We start from the raw sequence: 26397 nt of genomic DNA on the forward strand, positions 1-26397 counted from the left end.
CTTGGTGTCACAGCCTGCAGGGCTCCATGAATTAATGAATTTTATTAGTACTGTGATTATTTGTGAGTAGCTCAATTATATTACACTGTATTTTGTGTATTAAAATCATTAAGTGGTCCAATGTAAACACTTAAAATATGTCATAGTAATCTTGCTTTGGCGTGTCTTCCTTTTTAAATTGACACTTGAGAACCTCAAGAAAAGTAGCAGGAGTGGCCCAAGCCTTTCTCAGCCTCTGAGAGGCCCTGGCAGAAGACTACTGTTCATCTTACACAGTCGCTTCGAGTCTCCTGAACTACTCCTGAGCCCTTTTGCTAATTGTGTCACCTGAATCTTTAATTGCTTTGCCAGTTTGAGCTGTAATTTAAATAAAATTTTTGCTACAAAGAGTTAAAATATCAGAGCATTTTAACCAGTCTAAAATTTAGAAATAGGAATTTGAGACAAATTAGGTTTTTCTAATAGAAATGTTCTGAGCCTAAAGCCCTAAAGGAGAGTAAGGAAACCAATTAACTTTAATTTAAATAATCATGTCTTAAGTAGCAAATGAACCAAATTCTATTGTTAAAGAACAACTGTATTAAATCCCTGAAAGGTTAGCTTCAAAATGGCATTAATGCAGTGGTTTCGTGTCTAACTAATGAAATAAGTTTCTGTTGGTCACTGTAACCTCTGTTTGTTGTCTTACTGGACATTGTATTGAGTGTAGAGGAGGGGAGAGATTGAGAGATCAAGGAAGGAATAATTCCCATTGATATTCCTATTGTTAGTAACCTTTTTTTAAAAGCCACAAACAAAAAGCTAATCATTTTATTCCTGGGAAAAAACAGTATAAGAAAATGTGGGAAAAGCTTATTTTCTTATTCTAAACCTTGTGTATATATATATGACTTTCTGTTTGTATTTGCTATTTTAAAATAATGTATTTATGATGATTGAGATCACTATGACTACAAAGACTGAACTTCAGCCAATGTCTGTAAGCATTAAAGCAGCCATCAACAATGTATTAAGGTATATATTATGCTATACTCTGGTACTGGGTCAATGCCTGGAGATGTATTTTGGATGAGTTTATATAATAGAAGAGAGAGAACAGGAGTTTGGCAGGCAGACAGTTTGAAGTCAGGTCATGGGAGGGTTTAAATGTTACTCTCAAAGACTTAAATGCTATTTCTCTCACGCATTCTCTATTTCTTCAGTCCTCACGTGCTACCTTGAGACCTTAGAAAGGCCAGGTTAACCTCACTGAGACTGTCTTCCTATGTGTAAGATGGGGATAATAATCCTATATTATAGGTATGCCTGGAGAATTAACAGATGTAAAGCATATGACTGAGGCTGGCACACAGTGGAAGCTTAATAAATCTTGGTCTTAGTACTGTTTTCTAGAAATGAAACACTGCTTCTGCTCTCCTTATTAACTAATTTTGCACATCAGTGTCATATCCTATGCTCTGCTAATGTTTGTTATGTTCTTGAGAGAACCTTTTTATTTCCTGTGGCATCTTGGGGAAGAAGTCTAAAGAAACTGGTATAGAATTTACTAAAATGGAAATTAGCCTGGGTTGACAGGCAAGGGCAAAAAGAGTTAAAAGGGTTAGTATATCAAAGCCTTGACTTTCTGGAGTTACTTTTTTCTTCAAAACATAGCCTCTGCCTTTGCTGGCAATGTGACCTGTACCTTGTTCCAATTATTTATGCTAATCAAGGTAATTTTTTTTCTGTGAAGGATTTGATGAGATGATGCTATAGAAAAATCCAGTGCATTTCCATTATTGCTTGCTCAACCGCAATACTATTTTGTAGCAAGAGGAAAATAATTGCGGAATGCTCCTCTACCCCCACATAGGAAGTACATAATATCATGTTTGTGTTGAAACTTTCTCTTCCAAAATGTCATAACCCCATACGAAAGAGAATTAAAATCCCATTATTTTAATCTACATCTTGCCACAAGATAAGTAAAGTTATCATTGAAATTCTAATTAAATGGGATGATTGACTAAGGTAGCACATCAAAGAAGAGAAGTGAATATGATAAGTCGAAGACTTATTAATTAGTCTGCGTGGAAGAAATTCCAGGGATGTCAAGCTGAGCCTGCTGCAAGGAGAAAAAAAAGCAGACAAGAAAACGCTCGTTTCTTTGAAGTTAGGAACTGAGATAGTGATGGAGGTAATTGTGTCTGACTGGATCCAGTAATGAAGAGCTGTAAATCAGACCTCAGAATCGAAGGAAAGATTCAAGTAACGAACGCGGCCGCCCCCCCTGCTGCGAAGAAACAGAATGCAGAGCGCACTAATTGACCCAGCCTATTTCCCAGTAGTTCCCTGTTATTATTTATTAATTTTTAATTTCTGAATTATTTACGTCCTGGGAAATTATTCTTGACAGCCTGTTAGGCGTGCCAGAGTTAATGGAGGATGAAAGCACTGGTACCAGAATTAGCAGGGATGTAGTCACAGGCTACTGGATTTAACGATTTTGGAAGGAAAAATTGATTTCACACAGCGTGTCACTTTATACTACTTTAGGGATACACCAGCTATTTGATTAATTGAGGAATAACCAATTCAAAGTATATTTGAAGTGTAAATGAGTCACACTGCTCAGCTGTTTATTTTTCCCTCTTTCTGAGAGATCTGAATTTTCTTGAAACTGATGATTAAAAGCTGATGAAGACACACTTGCGCGCTTTGAACGTACACCTGTTTGATTCGTATTAAACACAGAAGGGAAGAAAACCCTGAAATACAAAAGGAGATATTTTTACTTTTCTTCTTTCTCCCTTCTGATCTCTTTGTGATTTTTTTTTTTTTTTTCACTTCAGCATGTGGTATAGCAGTAGTTGGAACCTGCATTCCTTAAAAACTAGGCTCGGGAAGTTTCTCATTTGTTTTATGGCCTATGAACACAAGTAGAAAGAAGCAATGCCTGCTAATGAATAGAAAGAACAAATAGAAGGAAAACATACTAAAGGGAAACAATGACTTTAGTGAATAAGGTCAGAGGATTAATATATTAGGAAAATGAGTGAGGCAGAAATCGACCATCACTACCCAGCCTAAAAGCTCTGCGTCATTCGTGGCTTCTCCCTTTCTGGGCAACCACATTAGCCTTGGTGCGTCTGCTACTCTCACCTTTGTTCATCTCTCTTTGGCCTAGTCCTCTGACTGTCTGAAGTCAAATCTTCCTCTTCCACTGTATTTGACATCAGTGCTTCTCAAAGTTTAATGTGCACCCAGATCACTTGGGGGTTCTGGCTGCTTTGCAGGTTTAGATTCAGTGAGTCTGGGACGGAGGCTGAGAGTCTCCTTTTTTGATAGGCTCCCAGGTGAAGTTCATGCTGCTGGTCCTTGACCAGTCTTTGAACAGCAAAGTCCTTCAAAACTCTAACAGTCTCATTTTCTTTAAAAAATTGCTTTTAAGCACATAACTCTCTCATTCAGAAACCGTAAGTGATTTCCAATACCTACAATTAAACACAGATTCCTTAGCCCGGCATTCAAGATCTTCCTCATATGATCAGTCTGCCGTCCTGGGCCTATCCTTCATTTCCCAGCTCCATGCTTTTGTTTATGCTATTTCTTCTTCCTGAAATGCCCCTGTCTGTGGAAAGTCTACCAGTGCCTCAAGATGTATGTCAAATGTCACATCCCCAATGTTGGCTATTCTAACCTTTTCCCATTCAATAAGACGTGTTCTCCTTCAAATGCTTTCTCTCATACTTTAGTTTTACCTCTTCCTTGCCATGTGATTATCTTCAATCTTACATTGTTGTCGTTAATGTACCTATTTTTCCCTATGCACATACAGGATTGTGAGTTGTGTAAGGGTAGGGACTGTGCCTTATCCTTCCCAAGTGCAGGTGCAGAGCATAGAGTACATAGCTAACAAATATATCTAGTGAAACTGAACTATTCCCTCCATGGTCATCCTACCCTTGCAAATTTGTAGCATCTCTGGAATTCTTTAAAATAGCCCACAAATTCTGATTTTTGCTACTTCGCTTATTCATTTATCCACATATCTGCTTACTCACAAGCATTTGAATGTTTTCTTTGTGCTAGGTGCAGAGCCTGGGGCTGCAGATAGACAAGTGAAACAGCAGTCCTTGTCCCCCAAGAACCATCCCCCCAACTTTTTTGTCCTGCTTTACCAACTTTATATTTCCTAACTCCAACCCCAAAACTTATCTAAGCAATATTTATTCACCCTAATTTTTTTAAAAAGCAAAAAAAATTTTGGTAGTTCTTGTAACTATAGTAGGACCAAGCATCATTACCTCAGAACATGGATTCTCATGAATCCTGAGGATTTTATCTAGACTTTGCATATATTCATTCTCCTCTCTGAAAGATTTGGAAATCCTTAAAGTCTTGCCCATTTAACCATAAATTTCCACCTTATCCCCACTCCCCACAATACCCATTTTTCAGCATTGTACCAGTTCTCAAACCATTGCTTCTACCTGTCCTAAACTCCTTAAGGTAAGATTGCATAGCATATTTAACAAATTTAACCAACACCAAAATTATTCTCGAGTTCTTTCCTCTTCTTTTCTTCTCTCCTCTTTTTTCCATCTCTTTCTCTTTATCTCATGCCCTTACCTTCTTGTACTTACTGTCCTTAACCACTATACCCATCCAAATGTAGAGGGAAGAACATTTTTTTAAAAACCTAATTTCATATCTACCATAAAGATTCAGACAAAAATAAACCACAAGAAATTGTGTCATGGAGTGTATGATGTAGAAATGTCCAAGAGTCTAACTATAAATAAAACAGAGACAAATAAAATTGTATTGTGGTTCTTTGATGGTGAGCCAGCTCTGGCTAACAAGCAAGAAGAGAAGGATTCAAGGGTTTCCCAGAGAATATAAGATAGAATTCAATAGAATTGAATTTAGGTGAGCAAGAATGCCACCCAATAAGAGACTGGTCCCTCAGTGCCCAGGCTAAGAGGACCTGCTTGGGTCTGGATCTTACTCTGTTTCCTAGGGATTGACTTATGAGTAGAGAAACCCAAAGAAGGAAAAAGACTAGAGTCGGTCCATTCTCCTTGGGGAGACTGGTTATTGATTCCTGTATCCCCAGAGATGTCTTTATTCCAGTTCTTCTTGAGTCATCACTGTACAGCTTTTACATCAACTGATAATTTTATCACTGGCAACCAAAGAACTCTAAGTGATACCAGAGACAGTTATAGTAGTAGGTGTTCAGTAGAGGTTTGTTTATTATCCACATAGTGTATTAGATATAAATTTTATACAGCCTACAGGGACAACTCCCTAGCCTCTTAATACGCAAGGATTTTACCTTTGTGCCTTTGCTCAAGCTTTCCCGTCTGCCTACGATGTCATCCACCCTGCTTACCCTTCTCTTTTCTTATTGTTTAACATTCAATATCACCCAAAGGAGAGAATCAAGTTATTCTAAGTTTTATTATGAAAAAATTCCATGTATATCAAAGTTAAAAAACTATACAATGAAACTCACATATCCTCTGCCTGGATTCAATAATTGTTAACATTTTGCTGTAAAGGCCTTGTATTTTTTCAAGTAAATTTTTCATCATGACATTCTCTGCTAAACACTCACCATACAATTCCTAAGAATAAAGATATACCCCTATATAACACAATTCCATTATTATGCCTCAGAAAATTAATAGTAATTCCATATTGGATTAATCTAATTGTTTCAAGAATGCCTTTTATGTCTCTTTAAAGAAAAAACAAGATCAAATCAAGTTGTTCATTCATTATACTTGGTTATTAGCTTTCTTTAGTCACTTTTCATATAGAACAGTGTACTACTTTATCATGACATTGACTCTTTGAGCGCTGCCGACCAGTTATCTTGTAGAATGTCTCACATTCTGGGTTTGTCTAATTATGTTCCTCATTTATTTATTTACTTAAAAAAATTTTTTAATGGAGGTACCGGGACCTTGTGCTTGCTAAGCATACACCCTACCACTAAGCTATACCCACCCCCACCTTATGTTACTATTTGACTAGTTCCTCTATCTCCTATGCTTTTGGTAAACTGAAAGTTAGGTCTAAAGGTTGATTAAATTCATGCTAAACATTTTTAGCAAGACTTGCTTCTTGGGTGATGTTGTGTATCTTTCATCATATCAGGAGGCGTGTTGTATCTGGTTGTCCCACTATTAGTGATGCGAAATTTGATCACTTGATCAAGATATGGCCCCAGGATCACTCTGTTTTAAAGTTAAAATTTTCACTATTTTTCAATCTTCAGATCAAATGTGATACTTTAATCCCTCCACCTATGCATTAATTGTCTCTTACTTTGTTAGAGATATATCTGTATTGTAATACTTCTACTTGTACTATGGTAATAGTTTTGACGTATGTTTTTCGTTAGTAGATGGTGAAATCCTTAAGGGGAAGGTTGATATTTTATTAATTTTACTTTCTTTAAATTCTCTCTGAGGAATGAAGTGAGGTATAAATGTATAAATAAAATGCATTTCATTTATATTTGAAATTCTAATCTCCGGCATATGGGAGATTCTTTATAAGGAATGATTGAGCCCTAGCTACTCCATCCATCAGAGTGGCCTATCAGTGAATGAAATAATTTTGACTTTACGCATTTGTCACAAATTGTTTTTACTGACCTTTGGAAACACAGTTGCAAATAGCTGGTAGCTGCACCATTTGAAATAGTGGAGTCTGGAGGATACTCCTAAAGATCCATGGTCATTCATTATTAGTCAAGTCCCTACACAAGTCTTATACTGAGAGGATTATTTTACTGGGTTCTGGTTTATGGGGTTCAAGTATTATCCAATCTGTTCGGCTCATGAGACCAGATAACTCTATCAAAAATGAACTGGCAGGTTTTTACTCATTAACAGTTCTGAAAGACTCACTGAGAACAACCTCCTTAAAGAAAAGGCAGTCAAAGAAAGTTTCAACGGCAGTATATATTATTAATACTTAAAAGGCCAAAGCCTATAGCTGATAAGACAAAGCAAAGGGAAAGTATAGAAACTCATTGGGTGGGATGTTTATAGCTGATACCAGCATAGGAATGAAGAATGATTCAAACTGTCAGTTATTAAGGAATATTACAGAATGCTTCTGGGATAGGAACAGATCAATGAAACAGAGTGGAGAGTTCAGAAATAGAGCTGTGTTTATGGGAATTTGATATATGATGAATGTGGTACCACAAAAAATGGAAAAGGATGCCTTGTTTGGTATATGACATTAAGAAAACTGGCTCTTCACCTGAAGAAAAGCTGAACTTCTGACTCAACACTATGCACAGATGAACTCTAGATGGATTAAAGACCTAGGTGAGAAAGGTAAAAATACACAGCCAGTAGAAGAAAATGAAGAATGTCTTTGAGAAGCTTACTAAACTGTGAAAGCACAAATTGTGAATGAAAAATACTGATGGTTTACACTGCTACCATGAAAAGTGACCTCCTCCAGCCTGGTCCTGTGGTCCTGCTTTTCAGTAGGGCTGCTAGGTCCTCACTGAAGACAGAGCATTAACCTCTATTCTTAGAGCTCAGGCTCAGTAAGCTTCCTGGCTTGTCATTTTCATGTTCTTAAAGATAATGACTACCATTTTAAGGTTTATGTGAATTTGTATTATCCATATATGTTGAATTCCTAAGGTGCACAAACTCATATTACTGGCGAAGATCTTGCCACAAAGGCTCGGCTGGATGAGGTTACAGCAGTAGTTGGAGTGTGTCATGTAGGATTGGGAGGGTTTGGCATGAAAACTCTGTGGGGTCATTTCTGCCATTCTAAGCAAGTGATTCCTCCTCTGTACATTGCTGACACATCTGAGCACCCTAACTCCCAGGGCTACTGGCAAGGGACAAATGTGGCAACGCAGGAGTTAGGTGTGGATGAGCGCTTGATGTATTGGAAAGAACTATGCACGAATAAATTTCTTAAAGTCAAAAAAAAAAAAAGAAAAATTGATGGTTTAAGTACATCAATATTAAGGCTTTTTCAATGTTCAATGAAGGATACCAAAAACAGACTATGCTTTAAAAAAAAAAAAAAACCTGACAGGGAGCGAATACTTGCAGCATTGAAAACTAACAAAGGATTAATATCTAGATCAATGCTGTCCACTAAAAATATAATTTTAAGCCACATATGTAACTTAACGTATTCTAGTAATCACATTAAAGAATAAAAAGTGAAATTAATTTAATAATATTTTTACCCAATATACCCAAAATATTAGCATTTTAGCATGTATTCCAAAAAGAAAATTATTATTGAGATATTAAAAATTTTTTAATACTAAGTACTTGAATTCTGGTGTGTGTTTTACACTTACAGCACATTTCAATTTAGATAATACATTTTCATTGGAAATATTTATATTTCATAAAAGGTAGACTCACATACCTCAGTTGTTCTAACATACTTAAAAATTTTCCAATAAATGTATTAAGTTCCAAAAACCTTTGCCTTTAATATTTATTCATGTTGACAAAACTGGTTCATCTTTTTTTAGAAGAATTTATTTGACTTTGAAGCAAAAACATGTCAATTTTAAAACCACATTAATTCAAGTTAAGTAAATTCACTAACTCCTGTTACTTAGAATTATTAAATATTGAGTTCAAAACGGCATTGTATAATTTGAAAAGCTACTCTAAACTTACCAATACTAGCAAAGCATTCTTCAAATTTTTTCTTGTTTTTTTCTTCTTACAATCAAATTATATAATGCCATTAATTATAATTAGAATCTCCTGAACTTTGACTCATATTAGAAAAATGTATAAAATCATTATTATTGGTTTGTATTATAAAGAGTTTCAGTATCAACATAAATTCTTGTACCTGTCTAGTTAAATCAAATATAACCTCTTTTGGAGTTTTAAATGTAGTTTGTCAATATGTAGTTTGATACCTGTGAGAAAATGAAAATCACACTGTTATTTTCTGCCTTTGGTTATCAGATATTCAGCACGCATTCCTTTCATTTCAGGAAAACCTTAAGTTGGGCTTAATTCCTTCCATGACTATTATCAATGGGCATTGGCAACGAGCACTAACAAAATCACTAAAATCATTGTCTTCTGTTTCTTTCAACGCTTCCATAAGTTGGCAGTGATTCATAGCATTTGTGCATATATGCCAAATGACTTTTGAACAGCTACACTCATAACACTTTTCATAGAGTCTGCTTCAGAATACTGAGCACAAATATTTTCAGTACTCTGGAACGAAGCAGTATGGGAAATAGCAGTCTCTTTATTTAAAATTCCAATAAATCTGGATTTTTGACCCATTGGAAGTGGACTACCACATGTCATGTTAGAAACACATTTTTTATGTCTAGCTGAAATTTTTTGATGGCTGTAAAATATTAAAAACAAAAAACAAAACAAAACAAAACTCTGCACCACAAATTCAAGTCTCAGTCCATGAGAAATGAGTGACAGATGGATGCTATGGTTACCTCCCATCAGGGCCCTAAGCTGTCTTTGCCCTCCTATCCTCCAGTATTCTTGCCGGCGATTCCGGCTGATCACAAACGTAGGGCATGTGAATCTGTGATGCAGTCCACAAAGGTCAGCCTCGATGACACGTTACGGTGTAGAAACAAACTCTGCAGTACACCATGTCTTCCCCTTTGTTGATTTTTCTCTTTTATTTTGGAGGGACCATCTTCTCACTATCTCCTTGGTAAAGAGTACATAGGAATTAAGTTTTTGAGACCTTAAATATCTGAAGATGTCTTTATTCTTCCCTCATATGCATGTGATAGTTTGGCTGAATCTAGAATTGCAGTAGGAATATTTTTCCTTGGGAATTTTGAAGGTCTTTCTCGCTTGCCTTATTGTGATTGAGAAATCTAAAGTCGTACTGATTCCTGATCCCTCGTATGTAACTTGTTTCCCTCTCTGAAAGTTAATGGGATCTTCTCTTGGTCCCCAGTATTCTGAGATTTCACAATCATGTTCCTTGATACAGATCTATTCCAGTCTTTTTGGGGGAGACAGAAGGGTGGTAGGGAACTCAGTGGGCCCTTTCCATCTAGCAACTCATGTCATTAGTTCTGAGAAATTTTTGTTGACTTATTTTATTGACAGATTTTTCACTTTGTTTTCTCTGTGCTCTTTTCTAGGAAAAAAATCCATTACTAAGATGCCTCCTGTCTGTTCCTTTTATTTTTCTTATGTCTTTTCTCTTATTTTCCTTTCTCTTTTGTCTTTTTGCTCTACTTTCTCAGATCTTTTTCAATGTTATCTTCCAATTCTATTGAATTTTTAAATTTTTAGCTATTTTGTAATTTTCTGGAGCTATTTTTACTCACTGAGTTTTCCTTTTATATAGCACCTTTGAAAAAAAAGTTTCACAAGGGTAATCTTTTCTGATCAGAAGATACTAATAGTTTTGTTGAAGTGTTCTCTCTTGCTTCTCTCTCTCTAGTCTCCATTTTCTATAAGTTACTTTCTTTTTTTAATTTTCAAAATATTTTTTAAATTAAAAAATTTTTAATTGAAGTGTAGTTGATTTACAGTGTTAGTTTCAGGTGTACAGCAAAGTGATTCAGTCATACATCTACATACATATATTTTCTTTCTTTTCAGATTCTTTTCCATTATATGCTATTATAAGAAATTGAATATAGTTCCCTGTGCTATACAGTAGGTCCTTGTTGTTTATCTGTTTTATTTATAGTAATGTGTGACTTTTTTCTTTTAATGGAGTTACTGAGGAAAGAACCCAGGACCTTCTGCATGCTAAGCATGTGCTCTCCCACTGAACTACACCCTCCACCTTCTCCAGGTTACTTTCTTTTTGTTCATGGGTTTTGGCCTCTGTTGTCTATGCTGGAGGTCTTCCTCAAGTTTTTGGTCATACTCTCTTATATGTTCATGATTAAGAATGAGGGGCTGAAATATAATTGGTTGCCCTGAGTACTTTGATGAGGCTTGTTTCCTTTTTTATTTTTTTTAATTTTGAGGAGGCAATAATTTGGTTTTATTTATTTATTTATTTAAAAATTCTCTATAATTGTAGAGTCCCTAATTTAATAAATATTACCTATTTCTAAATTCTGCCCCACTTTGTTTTATTTATTTCGGGGGGCAATTAGGCTTATTTATTTGTTTATTTAATAGCGGTACTGGGGATTGAACCGAGGACCCTGCATGCTCAGCATGCACTCGACCGCTGAGCTATACCCACCCCACCCCAAGGTTTGTTTCCTTTGAATGACACTGTCAGGTGATACGGATGGGCTGCTTGTTGGTGAACTCCTGATGTGAGTATTTGCAAATCTTTCCTCTTAGGCTAGTTATGTTTAGCAGAAAAGAATTTTCCAATCTCCTGCTTAGAGGGAAATGGTCGGCGGCTGGCATTCTGGGAGCCAAGTCAGGGAAGAGATAGAAGTTGTTGGTACTTAGCATTCAGTCATGACATCTCTCTGTATTTGGTATGATAATAATAACATACCTTCGTTTATGTTTAATGTCTCACAGTCCAGAGGCCTTCTGTATTTGCTTCTATTATAGGGAGAATTAACTATTATACTATATAGTTTGTATGTATATTTATTTAATGTAAGTACTATATATATTAAAATATAGCAATGTGCAATGTGAGCAAAGATGTAGAGAGCTGGCCTGGAGGAACAGCTTTCACCCAGCCCTCCCTACCTTAGCCTCCTAGTTACTTTAGCCTCTCCTTTACACCTGCTACACCAAGCAAAGGTGTATGGTGCTGCCAGTTGTCAGTCTGCTTTCTAGATTCCAAAATTTTACTGCTCTTGTATTCTCTTGTGTTCACTTTCATGTAGGTTTATGCCTTTTAAAGAAAATCTCTTTACTCAAGTTTTAGTGGAATTTTTCAGAGAAGCAAAATCAGATGTGTGGTTTACTCTACCATCTTAACCCAGAAAACCATTTAGGTCACTTTTGCTTCTTTTAAAATGAGCAATGAGTCAGTAGTTTCATGTTACTGAGATAAAGACCAATGAGAGTGTTCTTCTGTCTCCTTTATTCTCTCTCCATGATAATGCAAAACAATATTTAGATTGTACAAGTACGTATTCATTTAAGCCCTCTGCTGTTGAGAAAACTAGTTTTGAAAGTTTGAACAGTCTGAACAGCTGCATTTTGGTCCTTGAAGCCAACTCAGAGGGATTTTTCCACAACCCGCGACCAAACTTGATGCACACAATGGATGTTTATTTAAGGAACAGAGGCATCCATCTTATTACCTCTCCTAGGTGAGAAATGATTAGTGTCCCTGAGAGCAAATTCAAACTATTCTTTCTCATTTGAGGAAATACAATGTTGTTTTTCTCTAGTAAACACGCTAAACAGAATGCAAGTGTAATTTCTTAACAAGAAATTTTTCTTAGGTTACTTATTACACAATTACATGTGTTAATTATTGAAATATGGATAAATACATGTGTTAATTATTGAAATATGGATAAATTGTTTTCTGCAAAGGTGCAGTCGGGGATTAGTATGAAGTACAATAGTAAAAAGTTGGAAACTCTTCATTCCACTCATTTCCCATAAAAATGAAAAAAAGAAATCATTAATTGTATTATAACTGTTGTGGAAACTTCAGGACTATAAAACAGGAAATTTGCCAAGGATCTCTCTGGCTGACCTTAAGTAACATTCAGCCTTCTTCCTTTTTCCCTTTCTCCCCTCCTTCCTTCCTTCCCCCAAAACATGTTTCTTAATTCTCAGCATGTGCAAGGCTCTGAACTAGTTACTGGAGCCCTAGCTATGAACAAGGCAGCACTGTCCCTGCCTTCTTGAAACTGTGCTTGGCAGAAGGGACAAGCGTGAAACAAGTAATTACAACGTGACTTACTGCGATACGAATATAAAAGAGGAGGACTTGCCAGATCTCAGGTGTAATGTTTGAGCTGAGATCTAAGAGGAGTAAAAGATGGTGCTTAGGCAAAGGGCAGATATAGGGAGCCCGGGAAAGCAATACCAGACCTAAGTTAACAGTAAGTGTAAATAAATGCCCAGGGGCAGTTTTGGATGGTCAGAACCGAGAGACAGAGACAGAGAGAGACCAGAGATGGGACTGAGCAGAAAGCCAAGTCCACATCGTGTTTGGCTGTAATATTCCCTCAGAAAGAAAAGAACCCCTTACAGCAGAAATACTGGACAGGGAATTTACTTGCTCAACAGTTTAAATGGCCATCCTGCTTCAATGTAACAATATATTTCAATGAAAACATTTTACTGAGAACAAGTTTTCAAAAAGTATATATGTATATATATTTTAATAGTTTCGACTTTTATTAGACTACAAAATGGGTTTTCTAATGGGTGAACAAGAACAAGATCTATTAAGGGTACCCAACACCATCTGCTACGTTATGTTAATGTATCTACCTCCCAATGTTTTTGTTTTGTTTTGTTTTGTTTTGTTTTAATCACAATTCAGTATTTAAAAGATAAAGCTTTTTTTTTTTTCAACATTCACTATTGCTTAATAGCTGAATGCATGTGCTGTCCTAGATCATGAGGTTAGTGGTGCTTATTTCAATATTAAATAAAAGGATTCATTTTCATTGAAGCAAGCAGGGAATTAAGCTTACAACTTCAATTACCAATAATTAATTCCCTGCACTGCAAGCCATTGCAGTTTGCATTTAAACTCCCAATGCCCAACGGATAACAAAAATCTATTTTGATCACTTTTTATTTTCATCATTTAAGGCGTACATCTTATTTCAATTAGGCACATGCATTTCCAGATCATAAGAGAGAACAAATACCCCTTCTAAAAAATTAGGCGATTGGAGTAAGGGAGACTTTTAAGTGTGACAAAGAAATCCTGGGATCTTTTCATTTCTCTTGCTTTTATTGAAGGAGTGCTTACTATTGTGTAGAATTAGCTACCTCATATACACGAGCCTATTATTTACAAGCAGGTGGATCATTTCCCTAAATTTGTTTTTCCTTATGCATTAAGCTATTCTTTGGTGGTTTTTCACTATCTGAGAAAAAGAAAGCAATTGAGCACATGATTTAGAATAAGGGAAAATTAAGTCCTGCTCCAAAGCCGAGCCCACCACCTTGGGCAGCAGGCATAAGGATCAGAAGATCTCCTCAGAAAGGGAGACTTGACCTGGAGATTGATGAGAGAGACTGAGCTCATCAGGATGTTCCACATTTTTTTGGACAAGTTCTGAGCAATAGAAAGAAGCCGCCAGGGTGTCACCAAAGCAAAGACACAATCAGAGCCAGAGTTCTTAAGTTCTTAGAGATGAAAAGAGGTGCTTGGAATTAGATTTCACTGGAAACAGGCAGACCTGTGTGGCAAGCAGAAAATAAGTTCTAAGAAGCCTTACTTTTCGAGTTTTCAAAACATTAGTTTTCTTCCTGCTTGTGTTAACATTGCCACAAATATATCTCATAATTCATAATAATTGACCATATAACAATAATATTTTATTTAAGTGGAACTCAGTGAAATGAAACCATAAATTAACTTGAATTAACTTCTTCATTTGGCTTTCAGGAGAAAGAATGCAGTATCAGTCATTTAATAAAAAGTAGTAGCTACAATGGCAAGTTCTAAGGTTAGTACATACCCATCTCAGTCTTCAATCCACCCTGTACTATGGTCCAAACATATTTAGAATCTGATTGTCATACCCCACAAGATCCTTAGTATAGCAGTAATGCACTAAAAAAAAATTATACTTCCCATTTTAAGAAAACAAACCAGTATCAACCAATATATTTTAAATGATTCTATTAACAAGGATTGGAGCAAAGGACTTTCTGGCCAAGTGAACCTCAATGATTAAAAATGGTAATCGTTATGCAGCCTAACATTCAAGCATTCTGACTAATCCATCAACTTTTTCCATCATTAAGTAAAAATATATACTACATTGAAAGAGACCCAGCCATCAAATGAAGTTCAGCCAACAGTTTCTAAATGCAAGAAGAATTTGCTGAATATTATTATACAAAACAAACAAAAACAGATGTCATGCTCCTGGAGGCCAAAAGCCACATCTACTAAAATCATTTAAACACAGAGACCCACCACTAGCCCTGCTTGATGATGCATTGTTAGCACAGCCAAATATTTCCACCCTAGGAAATCAAATAGAAATGATTTAATAAGTGATTTTACATGACAAACTTAGAGAAAGCATTAATTTTTTTTCCATTACAGTTTTTGCTAATGAGCCATTCTGATAAAAGAAAGGTAGAGGAGAAGATTTAATTTCCTGGGAATGAAGATCAACTATGTGACATTGATTTCTTGGTTTCTTTCTTTGTGATATTTTTAAGGTCAGACCTTCAACAATAAAGGTAAGTCACTCATCTTAGACTCTGTTACCTTCTGCTCCACACCATCTGTTAGACAGAACCTCTCTCTCACTTTAAGCTTTTGGCTCCTTTTCAGAGGTCTGTTTTGGTTTGTTTTGTGTGTTGTTTGATTGTGTGTGTGGGGTATGGTGGTGATATATTTTTTGGGTGGTTTCAAGCACAATGGATATTATTAGCCAAATATCCCTACTAGACCACACAGCTCTGAGACCCAATCCCCAGTAATAGGTAGCCGCAGGGAACAAAGAGGGAGAGAAGGCTCAAATTTGCTTGGTGGAGAAACTTAAGGCATAGGTCTGGGACAAGAAGCAGCTGATCTGATGGATTTGCCATTACACAGCTGTTCTTGCCTGGGAAGAGGACAGGGAACACTTGTACTGCTTTCCAAGATTCTGTAAATGGTGAACTCTGAGGCACAGCATAGCCCAGCTAAATCATCTGGGTAAGTGTATGAGATCCGAGACGAGAGTAGAAGTAGATTAGTCAGAAGCAGTGAGATCTTTGTTGTTACCAGTAGGCTTAGTAGTGACACCATTTAAGGCCATCTTCTGTCTGGAGTAAATGGTTAAGACTCCATTATGCTTGATCTCATGTCTTCTCAGTTGTGCTCTGATGCTCAGCTTAGATGATCTGCTGGTGACGAATTACTGTGGTGAGAGGAGAGTACAGTGTTGCAGTGAGTACCTCGCTAGGGGTGCAGACTGACAGTGCAACACCACTCTTACTGCCCATGCCCAGAGAGTTCAAGTGGCTTAAAATTAATGGAAGTCATAAAACTAGTTAATCAAACACAGGCTTGAACTCAGATTTCTTATCTTCTCACTTTACCATACTGACTATAAATGGTTCCAGTGTTTAATAGACTGCTGTTCCTCACTGTGAGAAGCAGAACAACGCCACCCCCCCCACCATGTCTACACCCTAAACTTTGGAAGCTATGAGTATGTTTTGTTAAATGGCAAAGAGAATTAGGGTTGCAGATGGAATTAAGGTTGCTAAACTGAGTTTAAAATAGGAAGATTATCCTGGAATATCAGGATGAGTACAGTGTAATCACAGAGGTCTGAAATGTAGAAGAAGAAAGTAGAAAGTCAGTGTCGGTGATGTAATGTGAGAAGGACTTCACGCTGCTGACTTTGACATTGGAAGGGGGCCACCAGCCAAGGAATGTAGGCAGCCTCTAGAAACTAAAAAGGCAAGAAAACAGATTTTCCCCTAGCACCCCAGAAAGGCATGCCCTACCAACTTCCTGATTTTAGCCCAGTGAGACTCATTTCAGACTTCTGACTTCCAGCACTGTAAGATAATAAATTTGTGTGGTTTAAACCACTAAATTTGTGGAAATCTATTACAGCAACTGTAGGAAACTAATACACTCTCTAAAGTGTCTAAAAATAAACACATGATAAAAACTCAGTAATGTGTCCTACTATTTTTTAAAAAGGATCTATTCTTCCTTTGAGGTTTGATCTTTAACAATTAGGAACAGCAGCAAATATTCAAGTATAATACCTATTATATGTCAAGAACTGTTCTCAATGTTAGATACATTAACTCATTTAAACCTTTCAGAACATTATAAGGTGTTTCTGTTATCATCCCCACTTTATAGAGAAGAAAACTGAGACACAGAGAACTCATGCAATTTGTCCAAGGTCACAAAGCAGGACATTTGCAGAGCTGGGATTGAACCCAGACTAGAGTCTGTACACTGCAGTGCTATTCTGCTACTCTCAATGGTAGTGACCCAACACATGTCATCCTTACCTTGAGTCAACATAGATGATCTTGTCTTTTATGCAAGAACTTAACAAAATTGCTGTTGGAGATTTGTTTTCTAGTTCATAGATTGTATTCTTTGAAATATTTTTAGCTTTTTCTTATAGGCTTCCCATGCTGTTACTTCACCTTTTCTCACTTAGCACTGAGACTGTTTTCATGTTAATCACCAAAAATTTCATAGCTTTGCAGATGTGGATTATTCGAGAACTGATCAACATGTCTGGTTTCGCAGCTCAGTTGTCTCTCTTCCTTTTTGCCTCTTGCCCTGTTGAGATACCTTACCCCATCTACTAGTCTACTTGCAGTGAAGGGCAGAGGAAGTGAAAATAAAATCTGCAGATTTAGTTACTTGTAAACAGCTCTTGACAAAAGAACAGTTTTGCCCATCGTTGCTGGATTTTTTTGCTGTTTGTTTTCAAATGAAACTTAAGCTTCTTGTGTTCCAATGATGTCTTATATTTAGACATAATTTTCTTTTAAGTTTTCATTTCTACTGTAGGCTTTTGAGATTCGTTAATATGATTTGTTCATGCCATACTGTACTCTCTGTTATCACAGATGATCAAGAATTGGCTTTAATCATGTTTTGCTTTGCTTTGTTTTGTTTTGGTCTCCAGACACAGAAAACCAAAATAAGAAGTCAAAATCAGTTTATTCTTCAAGGTTTTCTTCCCATTTAAAATATGCTCCACTCTGTGTGATTGCCCATGAATGGAAATAGATTAGTAATGGCTGATAGATCTGTGGGGACTGTCCAAAGTATTTCTGAAGAGAAGTTTATGGAAAAATCCGGGCTGTATAGAAGAGTTTGGTGATCTAGATGTTCACTAGTAGAGGGAGATGTCTGTTTTGGAGGTGAGCTAGGTATTACAGCGGCCACACATTTGCCATACCTCCTGTCATGAGGCAAGAACTGTTTCATCATAAATTCTTGCTGAGCTTCTGTGTGGACAAACTTAGGTCTAGGCAGCACCATCTGTTTCAACCTTACCATTTTCCTGAATCCCCAGACTTTTCAAAAAAATTGAAACTACATAAAAACACATAGAAGATACTGTGTAAGTCTCTAAAATATAGCCTAAAATGAATGGAATTAAGTTAAATATAGAGAGTTTTAGGCTTCAAGTAATATTTTACCAACTTGAAGGATTATTAGGTAATGCCAGAGGTCATCAACAGCTGATATAAACTTTCTTTTTAACATAACAATGGCTATCATTTCTTGAGTTCTTTTATTTGTAAGGCCCTTTGTTCAGCAACCTTATATATTTAACTTATTTTATCCTCATTCAAGCCCACAAGGTAGATATCTTAAACGCCCCTTCTGCAGAAGAGAAAATTGAGGCCAGTGAGGTTAAGTAAGTTTTATTCGGTCCCAGAGGAATCTCTCTGGAAAGCTTTGGGAAGATTGCCTTCTAGAGAAAAAACAAATCAGATAGATGCCCTTTGAATGCACCTCAGCCTAGAGATGAAACTGAACCCACTTCTTACTATCCCCATTTGAAAAAGTAAGCGTTACCAAAATAGAAACTGAACAATGTTTGAAGCCATGGAGGGATTAGACAGGGCCAGATCTCAGCAATGTCTACCTCTCAGGACTGTGTGAAGATGGCGCAACCAGTCTCTCTCAGTTTCTTTTATCTCTTTCTAGGTCAGTCCCTGCAGGGGTTCAGTCCTGTCAGTTACCCTTCTCTGCGTTGCCTATCAATTATTTGCTGTCTTGCTCTGGGGTTGTGATATTTAAAAGAAGATATATATCAAGCTGTGAGGTTTTGCTTGAATTTTCTGGGAACTTGCCTCAGTTTTCTGCTTAATTTTTGCTTTGGAGACTAGTTATACAATGGGGTGGATTTCCTTTTGCATCAGAGGTCATTGCAGAAAGTTTGGAAAGCTTGATCATTAACAAGGACTCAAATCAGACCTCTGGCAGGAACTTAAACTGAATGGAATATACGTTGAGAGACTATTTGGATGTTCTTTTGAGGCTTTGTCTGGATTCAAGCTTTCAAAAATACATAGCTTAAAACACACACACACACACACACACACACACACGCATACACACAGCTTCAGCTTCAAATTGGTTCATAAGGTGTGCCTCTTAAAACACTAATTTGGGTCACACAGGCCAGGAAGAAATATTTCGGTGAACTATTTTGATTAATTCTAGCTTTCAGGATTAAAGTGAAGTTAAAGTTACCATGTCTGCCATTTTTGACAGCCAGGTGAGTGGAAAAGAAAAGTACTTTCAGAACTCAAGAGATTCAGAGAATTGCATGGAAAAACTGAATCCTTGTACTTTGAAGAGGCACCTGGGACGATGACGGTTAAATATCATGTTGCATAGATTACTAAGTACCTTTTAGTATTTCATACTGGTTACTTACGCCTTTTAGTTAGACTAGTACTTTCAGTGTCACTGCATAGACTTTGTGTTTACTACTCAGTTTACCACCCAGGTGATGTTCTCTCTTGTTATAAGGGTGATGGAGAGACTAGATTCCTTTTAGCAAGTCCCTGCTGAGGCGATAGAGGCTTGTGACAAGATCTCTATGTGTTCATCAAAACCTATTTGTTACCTACTAGTAGACAGCCAGTCTACATTTGCCAGCCTCCCCTGTACTTAGTTGTGACCACGTAACTGAGTTGAAACAGTGGTGGAAATGAGGTACGATACTTTTAGGCCTAGGCTTTCCTCCCCCCAAGTTCCTGCAGTACGCTTCATAGTCTCTCTCTGGATCAGGTAGTCCATCCTCTGACTGTACGATCCAAGAGAGAACTCTGAAACCCTCATTAATTTTGAAGCCACAGTGGGAACCATCACATTGGACATTGTGTGTGAGGGAGAAACTTTCATTGTGTGCCACTGAGATCATGGGGTCTGTTATAGCAGTTAGCACTACTTACCGTAACTAGTAAAGAAATGGTTTATACAATCAAGATAAAAGATAGTGTTATTATTAGCAGGCTTGAGTAAATAATACTGCATCACTTTTACAGGTTAAAGCAGATTTGAGTTAAGATCTCAAAATCTATACTTTTCCTATTGCTGTAGCATACAGTACCAAAAGAACAAATTGAAAATTCAGTACATGGAGCATTGAGTTATTTGTTATCATGTCCAACAACTGGTTTGTCCAATATTTAAATTAAAATTAACAGGTATTTAAATTCAAGAAGCTAGTTGTTTACATGACAAAAAAAGTTTACAAGTGATCCTCTTGCTTAAGAACATGAGGAATTTGGAGGGGTTTTTTCCATCTGTTTTCAACACAGTAAAATTAACCGAATTTTAAAATCTTTTTAAACCTTCAGTTTATCTGACGGCATTTGAATATTCAACTTAAAGTAGCAACATTTAATTTATCTTGAATATCTCAATGCTACCTTAAGCAATTTAGTTTATTTCTGTACTTAATCTTTTGTTTCTTAGAGAACTGTCCAAGTGAATTTAGAATCTTTGGGGGTGAAATGACAGGGAATATGATATAAAGCAGTCAATTATTTATTATAACATCCACTATTAGACTGTCCTGTGAAAAGCAAAGTAGTAAGAGGATAACAAGTACTTTATGAACAAATGTACTTTCAAATAATCTTAAGCTATGATGGGAGAAAGAAGTGGAATTTTTAAAATCTCAGTGGGAGAGCGTGGATGCTTTTTGGAACATAAATTGGAAGCTACTTATTAAACAAGGGTAATTTGTTCTGAGTCCACACCACAAAATGGCTTCAAACGTTTTTAAAGTAGGTCATCTGAGTGCTCTAAAATGTTTGGCATATGGTAACCTTCTTTAGCACATTCATGTGATAGTTAAGAGTGTATCCCAATAGCATCCTTGGGATTTCTGATCATATCAAAGCATCATCAAGGAGCAGTAATGAGACAGTTTGTTTAATTGAAATACTTTAAATTACCATGTAGTATAGCATGAAAAAATTATTATTTTCACTAGCTGAACTATTTCTGCTAGTCCCAAACTAAAAGTCCTAATATTGGAGCATGATATAATGCATTGTAAAATCTGTTAAACAGCAGGTCACAAAGAGGTATTTATATAAAAGAATTCATTTAAAACACCAAGATTTTTGCCTTAAGGTTACTCTTAGGCATCAATATCCCATTGCCAATTCTGCCAAGCCAGAGGAAATATCAACCAGAAATAGGCCCCATGTATAAAAATAAAAAATTAATATTTGTGGTATCACCATTTATCACTCTCTTTGTCTTAGCAGGCAATATAGCTTCTGTGTTAACACACAGGCAGAGTAAGTTCCTCTAGACACAGTCCATTTAAGAGTTTTTCTTTGAGTATTTTTATTACTGAAGATAAACTTATTTTGACTTAAGAACCTATCTATAGGCAAGTGGAAAAATTCATATAACATTTGTCATGATTGTCTTTCCATTGAAAGAACTGGCTAACAGCAGAATATCAGAATGAAATTTCCCATTTGGTTAAAATAGGATCTACCTCAACATAAACACTTTAGTTTTTAAGGAGCACCAAAAAGTATCCTAACAATTGTGCCCCTCACTCAACTATCTTCTGTTTCATGAGCTAGATCAAGAGGATCCCGTGGCAAAGGATGGAGTGTGAAAGATGCATAAGAGGGGACAGGAATCTCCTCTGTAGCCTAACCTAACATCACCTAAGGATACAGTTTGCTTTATTATGTAAGTCGTAACTTACGAAGAAAAAGAACAAGGCTCAAGTCTGGTGACTGAGAACTGGTTTGATGAATCTTAAAACTTAGATGCAGAGTATTAGCAATTGAAAAAGACATTCTTCGCTTTTTTTGAGTGATAGCAAAGGCTTGAATTATTTGTTTTTGTTTTGTACAAAGGAATAGTTATAATGAGAATATTTGATTTTTTATAGATTAGTTACCTGGAGGCAATGTGATTTTTTTTTCATTTATTTTTCTGTAAATTTTTGTGGAATGTTAATTTTGCTGGTCTGCTTTCTGGTTAAATGTTTTAGGTGCTGTTTTGTTAATTATTATCCCAATAATCAAGTTTAAAAATTTCCCTAGGTTCATACAGTAAGTATCTATGGACAAGGAGAATTGGACCCAGGAATCCTTGTTTCGTTAGTTGTCTTATATGTCTGACATTTTGTGTATAATACATATGTGATTTTAAGGGTCCTCTTTTAGGGTCCCTGGAGGAACTCCTCTCACAAAATAGTATTAGTGTATTAATAGACTATGCCAGTTATTTTCCCTTACATGTTATGAACTAGAAAGTTGAATTTTCCAGCTTGTAAAAAAAAAAAAAACAAACAAAAAACAAATGTTTAGATTGTGGGTCCCTTGAGTCCTGTACTCGGTTGGAGTTTTATTTTCCCATCCCTGATCCAATCTGAAGTTCTTTGTCTACAATTCAATCTCTGTGGCTTTAATCATTTTGGATTGTACCAATGGCTTTTCAATAATAAAAGAAATGGGGATCCAGGCTTGGCATGGGACAAGTCTCTTTAGCTGGAGTAAGACATTACATATGAGTTGTCTACCCACAAAAGGGCTCAGTCTCAGATTAAATTAATGAGCTGCATGTTTTAATCATTAAGGTAATAGCAACATGTGGATTCTTTGCCTCTGTTTTAATCATGTCTGTTTTTACCAGCTAGATCATCAAATGCTTTCTTTTGAGAAGCCTTCCCATTTCATTGCAGAGAATAGCTTCTATGTGGGGCAGAAATAAATGCTTTGGAGACCTAAGAAACAATAACTTTATACATCAGGGTTCAGTGAAATTTATAGCTATGTCTTTGTCCTTCATTGCTGGAATTTGGAGAGACAAGGCTGTAGCCACCATTAGCAAATGGAACCAGCACAGGTTCCAACTTGCAAAGAGTTGAAGTATAAGAGGCGAATCGTAGGTCTCAGCAGCTGAGGTTGAAATGAATCATTTTGTGAACCATGGTTAGCATTTAGACCAGGTGAGTTGAAAGAGATACTGCCGACTAAGCCAGTGAATGTGGGGGCTCTGAATGCTTTGCCTCAGCCGGAAATTGCTTTATGCAGACTTTCAACTTGCAGGCTGGTATCTGCTCGGCAAATGTCGGCAAGAGGACTTGCTCTACTCAGGAGAATCCGTGGTGAGCAGATCAGGACACGTCTCCTAGACCAGACAGACCAAATAAAGCATGTTTTAGGATAGGATGTATGTGTTTTAGCACCATTTTTGTTCTCCTCAGATATTTAGGCTATGGCCAGATGAAACCTAGAGCATAGGTTCAAAATAAGAAAATCCAATATATTGGGTATTTTGTTTGGGTGATGCCAAACACATGGCTTAACTGATTTTTCATGTACTTTGCTAAATTAAAACAACCATCTGTGAGCTCAGTGGGATTATTGCTATCCAGTGTGTTACCACAGCAGTTGTTCGTAGCTTGAACACAGCTTGTGCTTAATGTGTTACAGTGGGTCACATCATTCAACTGTGAGCTTCTAGAGGGCAGGGCCAGTACCACATTGTCTGTGTGTCTTCAGGTCCCACACACAGCTGATGCTCCATTCAAGATTGTAGAACAGAATTGATAGTGTAGGGATAAACAGAAAGTTTCTGCTTTCCTTTCTGGAAATTGTGTGAGTCCAAGGAGCATGGGGCCAGTGTTGGGGTGGGGATTTAGAAATACAAAATTATAGATTAGAGGAGTCTCAAAGATCCCATAGTTCAACAGCCTTGTTTTACAGATGAGGAAAGTGAGGTCCAGAGAGGTCAATGATTTGATCAAGGTCACTTCGTTGGTGGCAGAACCAGGATTGGAATGACTTAGCATTTACCAAAAGCTACTATAGGCTGGGAATGTGCTAGCTGTGCATGGTCCAGTATGATAGTGTGTTAGCCAGGGTTCTCCAGAGAAATAAAATCTATATATAGTCATTCATTCTTATGAAATTATGAGGAATTGGCTCACACCATTATAGGGACTGAGAAGTCCTAAGATCTGCCATCTGCAAGCTGGAGACCCAGGAAAGCTGATGGTGTGATTCAGTCCAAGTCCAAAGGCCTGAGAGGCAGTGGGGGTGGGGGGCAATGGTATAAATCCCAGGCCAAGGGCAAGAAAAGATATCAGATGTCCCAGCTCAAGCAGTAAGGCAGGAAAAAGGAGATGGATTTCTCCTTCTTCTGCCTTTTTGCTCTGTTCAGGCTTTCAACAGTTTGGAGGGTGAGAGAGACACCACTTTGGAGAGAGCCATGTACTTTAGTGAGTGCACTGATTCAAATACTAATCTCATCCCAAATCACTCCCGCAGACACACCCAGAAATGATGTTTAATCTGGGCCACCCATTAGCCAGTCAAGTGGGCACAAAATCATTTATCGCAGTTAGCGACTAGCCTCGCAGGGATAATGAGCACTGGAAATGTGACAAGAGAGAGAGATGGTGGTACTGAATTTCAGAGTTTACTTAATTTTAAAACTGAAGCAGTGTAAAATATTCTTTCATTAAAAACACCTTTATTGCTTTTGTAGATTGTAATCATTGAAAATTTTGTGTCTGAATTGAGATGTGCTATCAGTATAAGGTAAACACTGGATTTTGAAGACCTATCATGAAAAAAAGTGTAAAATATCTTGTTAGTACATTTTTATACTGATTACACATTGAAATGATAATATTTCATTTGGGTTCTATGGGGTTAAATGACACTCATTTGTTTCCTTTTACTGTTTTTAGCACAGCCACTAGAAATTTTAAGTGACATGTGTAGCTTGCATTATATTTCTATTGGATAGCTTTGTGCTAGGCACTTGACATACATTATTTCATTTAATCTTTACAACAGCTGTCTCTGTGTCATTTTCTCCAGTGGATAGATGAGGAAACTAAGAATGAGAGGAGTTAAAGTGTTTGCAGAAAGTCAAACCACAAGAAAATGGCAGACTCGGGATGGTACCAGATCTGGCTGACTTGGCAGCCTGTGCTCTTTCTAGGGACTGTTCTGGCCCCAGCCTTCCGGATACTGCCTCAGTATCCAATGTACTTCCGATATACAGGCTGACCTGTAGATTCTAATACAGAGACTCATCATTCGTTTATTTATTTTCACTGACCACTTCATAGGAAAAAAATGAAAAATTTTATGTACTGACTGACTGAAAAATTTTATGTATTTGACCTTCAGGCTCTTGGGTTCTGCTCTACATGTGTCTCCTAAAAATTGTGAAAACTAAGCATGTGTAATAAATTCATTTTAGAGAATTTTTATATTTTTGTTTGCTTCAATTGTAATAATTAAAAAAAATAATTCCCTAACTCAACAATTATGCTTCTGGTTAAAATCATATATTAAAATTGATTTATCCTTTTTTACTGATTCGTCTGTTTTTCTATGACAAGTGGGTCATATGTTTAGAAAAGAATTAACATTATTTTGGAACTAACATTACCTGGAAAAAATTAAAATTAATTAAAATTAAATTAAAAAACTATTTAATTTTAAATGAAAAATAATTAAAATAAATTTTAAAACAAATATATTTTAATATTTGCTTTGGCCTCGTTTCCAGTATAGGTCTGAGTTTTGCCCAGGTAAGAAAAACAAAAAAATAACCTGGAAGTTCTGTGTAAAGCATATTTTCTGCACAGGCAAAGATGCTTCTTTCTTACTGCTGTTTGAGACTTGGAAATTCTATCACAAATTTCCTCTGAGTTCTAATAACATTGCCCAAATGCAGATATATGCCTAAAGACGTGGCAAAAAAGTTGAAATGCATGAACCCATAAACACCACTTTTGGTGAGAGAGTATCAGATCTTCCCAAAGACTATAAATTCACCCAGAATCTGTATTTGTAGAAAGACCTGCAAATACCTTCTCATCTCTCCCAGCTAGAAGAGAATTTGCAATAATTTAACTGCAATTGCATTTACTGTCAATAGAGGGCGCCAAAGGATGGAAAAGTAATTTTGATGGATTTGGTTTATTTCCCCAGCTCAGTTAGCTACTAAAATTTAATTATTAAAAAAAAAAAAAAAACCCAAACCTTTGGAAAGTCATTTTTTTCATCTTGAAAAAGGAGGATTCAGTACTGCTGTCCATATGTCCATATACTGTCCGTATGTCTCATCATTGCCCATCCAGGCATGACCAAGCTGAACAGAGCACCCTGAAGCCAGGGTTTGGTGCCTGGGTAGTATCAGAAATGGAGAGAAAATTCCTACTTTCTGGCTTTTTTACCAGAGGGCATGGTCACTGTTTCCCCAGCTGGGACTCTGTCCAGCAGCTTGACTTGCACTGGT

At 36.7% G+C, this 26397-nt stretch overlaps 1 long non-coding RNA gene across 2 annotated transcripts in view; it reads left to right on the forward strand.

Annotated features, from left to right (window-relative positions):
- Positions 1–25468, forward strand: part of LOC116157706 (uncharacterized) — a 31585-nt gene extending 6117 nt beyond the window's left edge. The window contains exon 4 of one of the 2 annotated variants that reach the window (XR_010380217.1): positions 24966–25468. This is a non-coding gene — a long non-coding RNA (uncharacterized LOC116157706). Of the gene's footprint in view, positions 1–190; positions 5506–24965 lie in introns of those variants that run through there. The other variant, XR_010380209.1, reaches the window with a different exon arrangement.
- Positions 25469–26397: the final 929 nt, after the last annotated feature.

The sequence above is a fragment of the Camelus dromedarius genome, chromosome 1 (assembly GCF_036321535.1).
Source record: "Camelus dromedarius isolate mCamDro1 chromosome 1, mCamDro1.pat, whole genome shotgun sequence".
Taxonomy (NCBI): Eukaryota; Metazoa; Chordata; class Mammalia; order Artiodactyla; family Camelidae; genus Camelus; species Camelus dromedarius.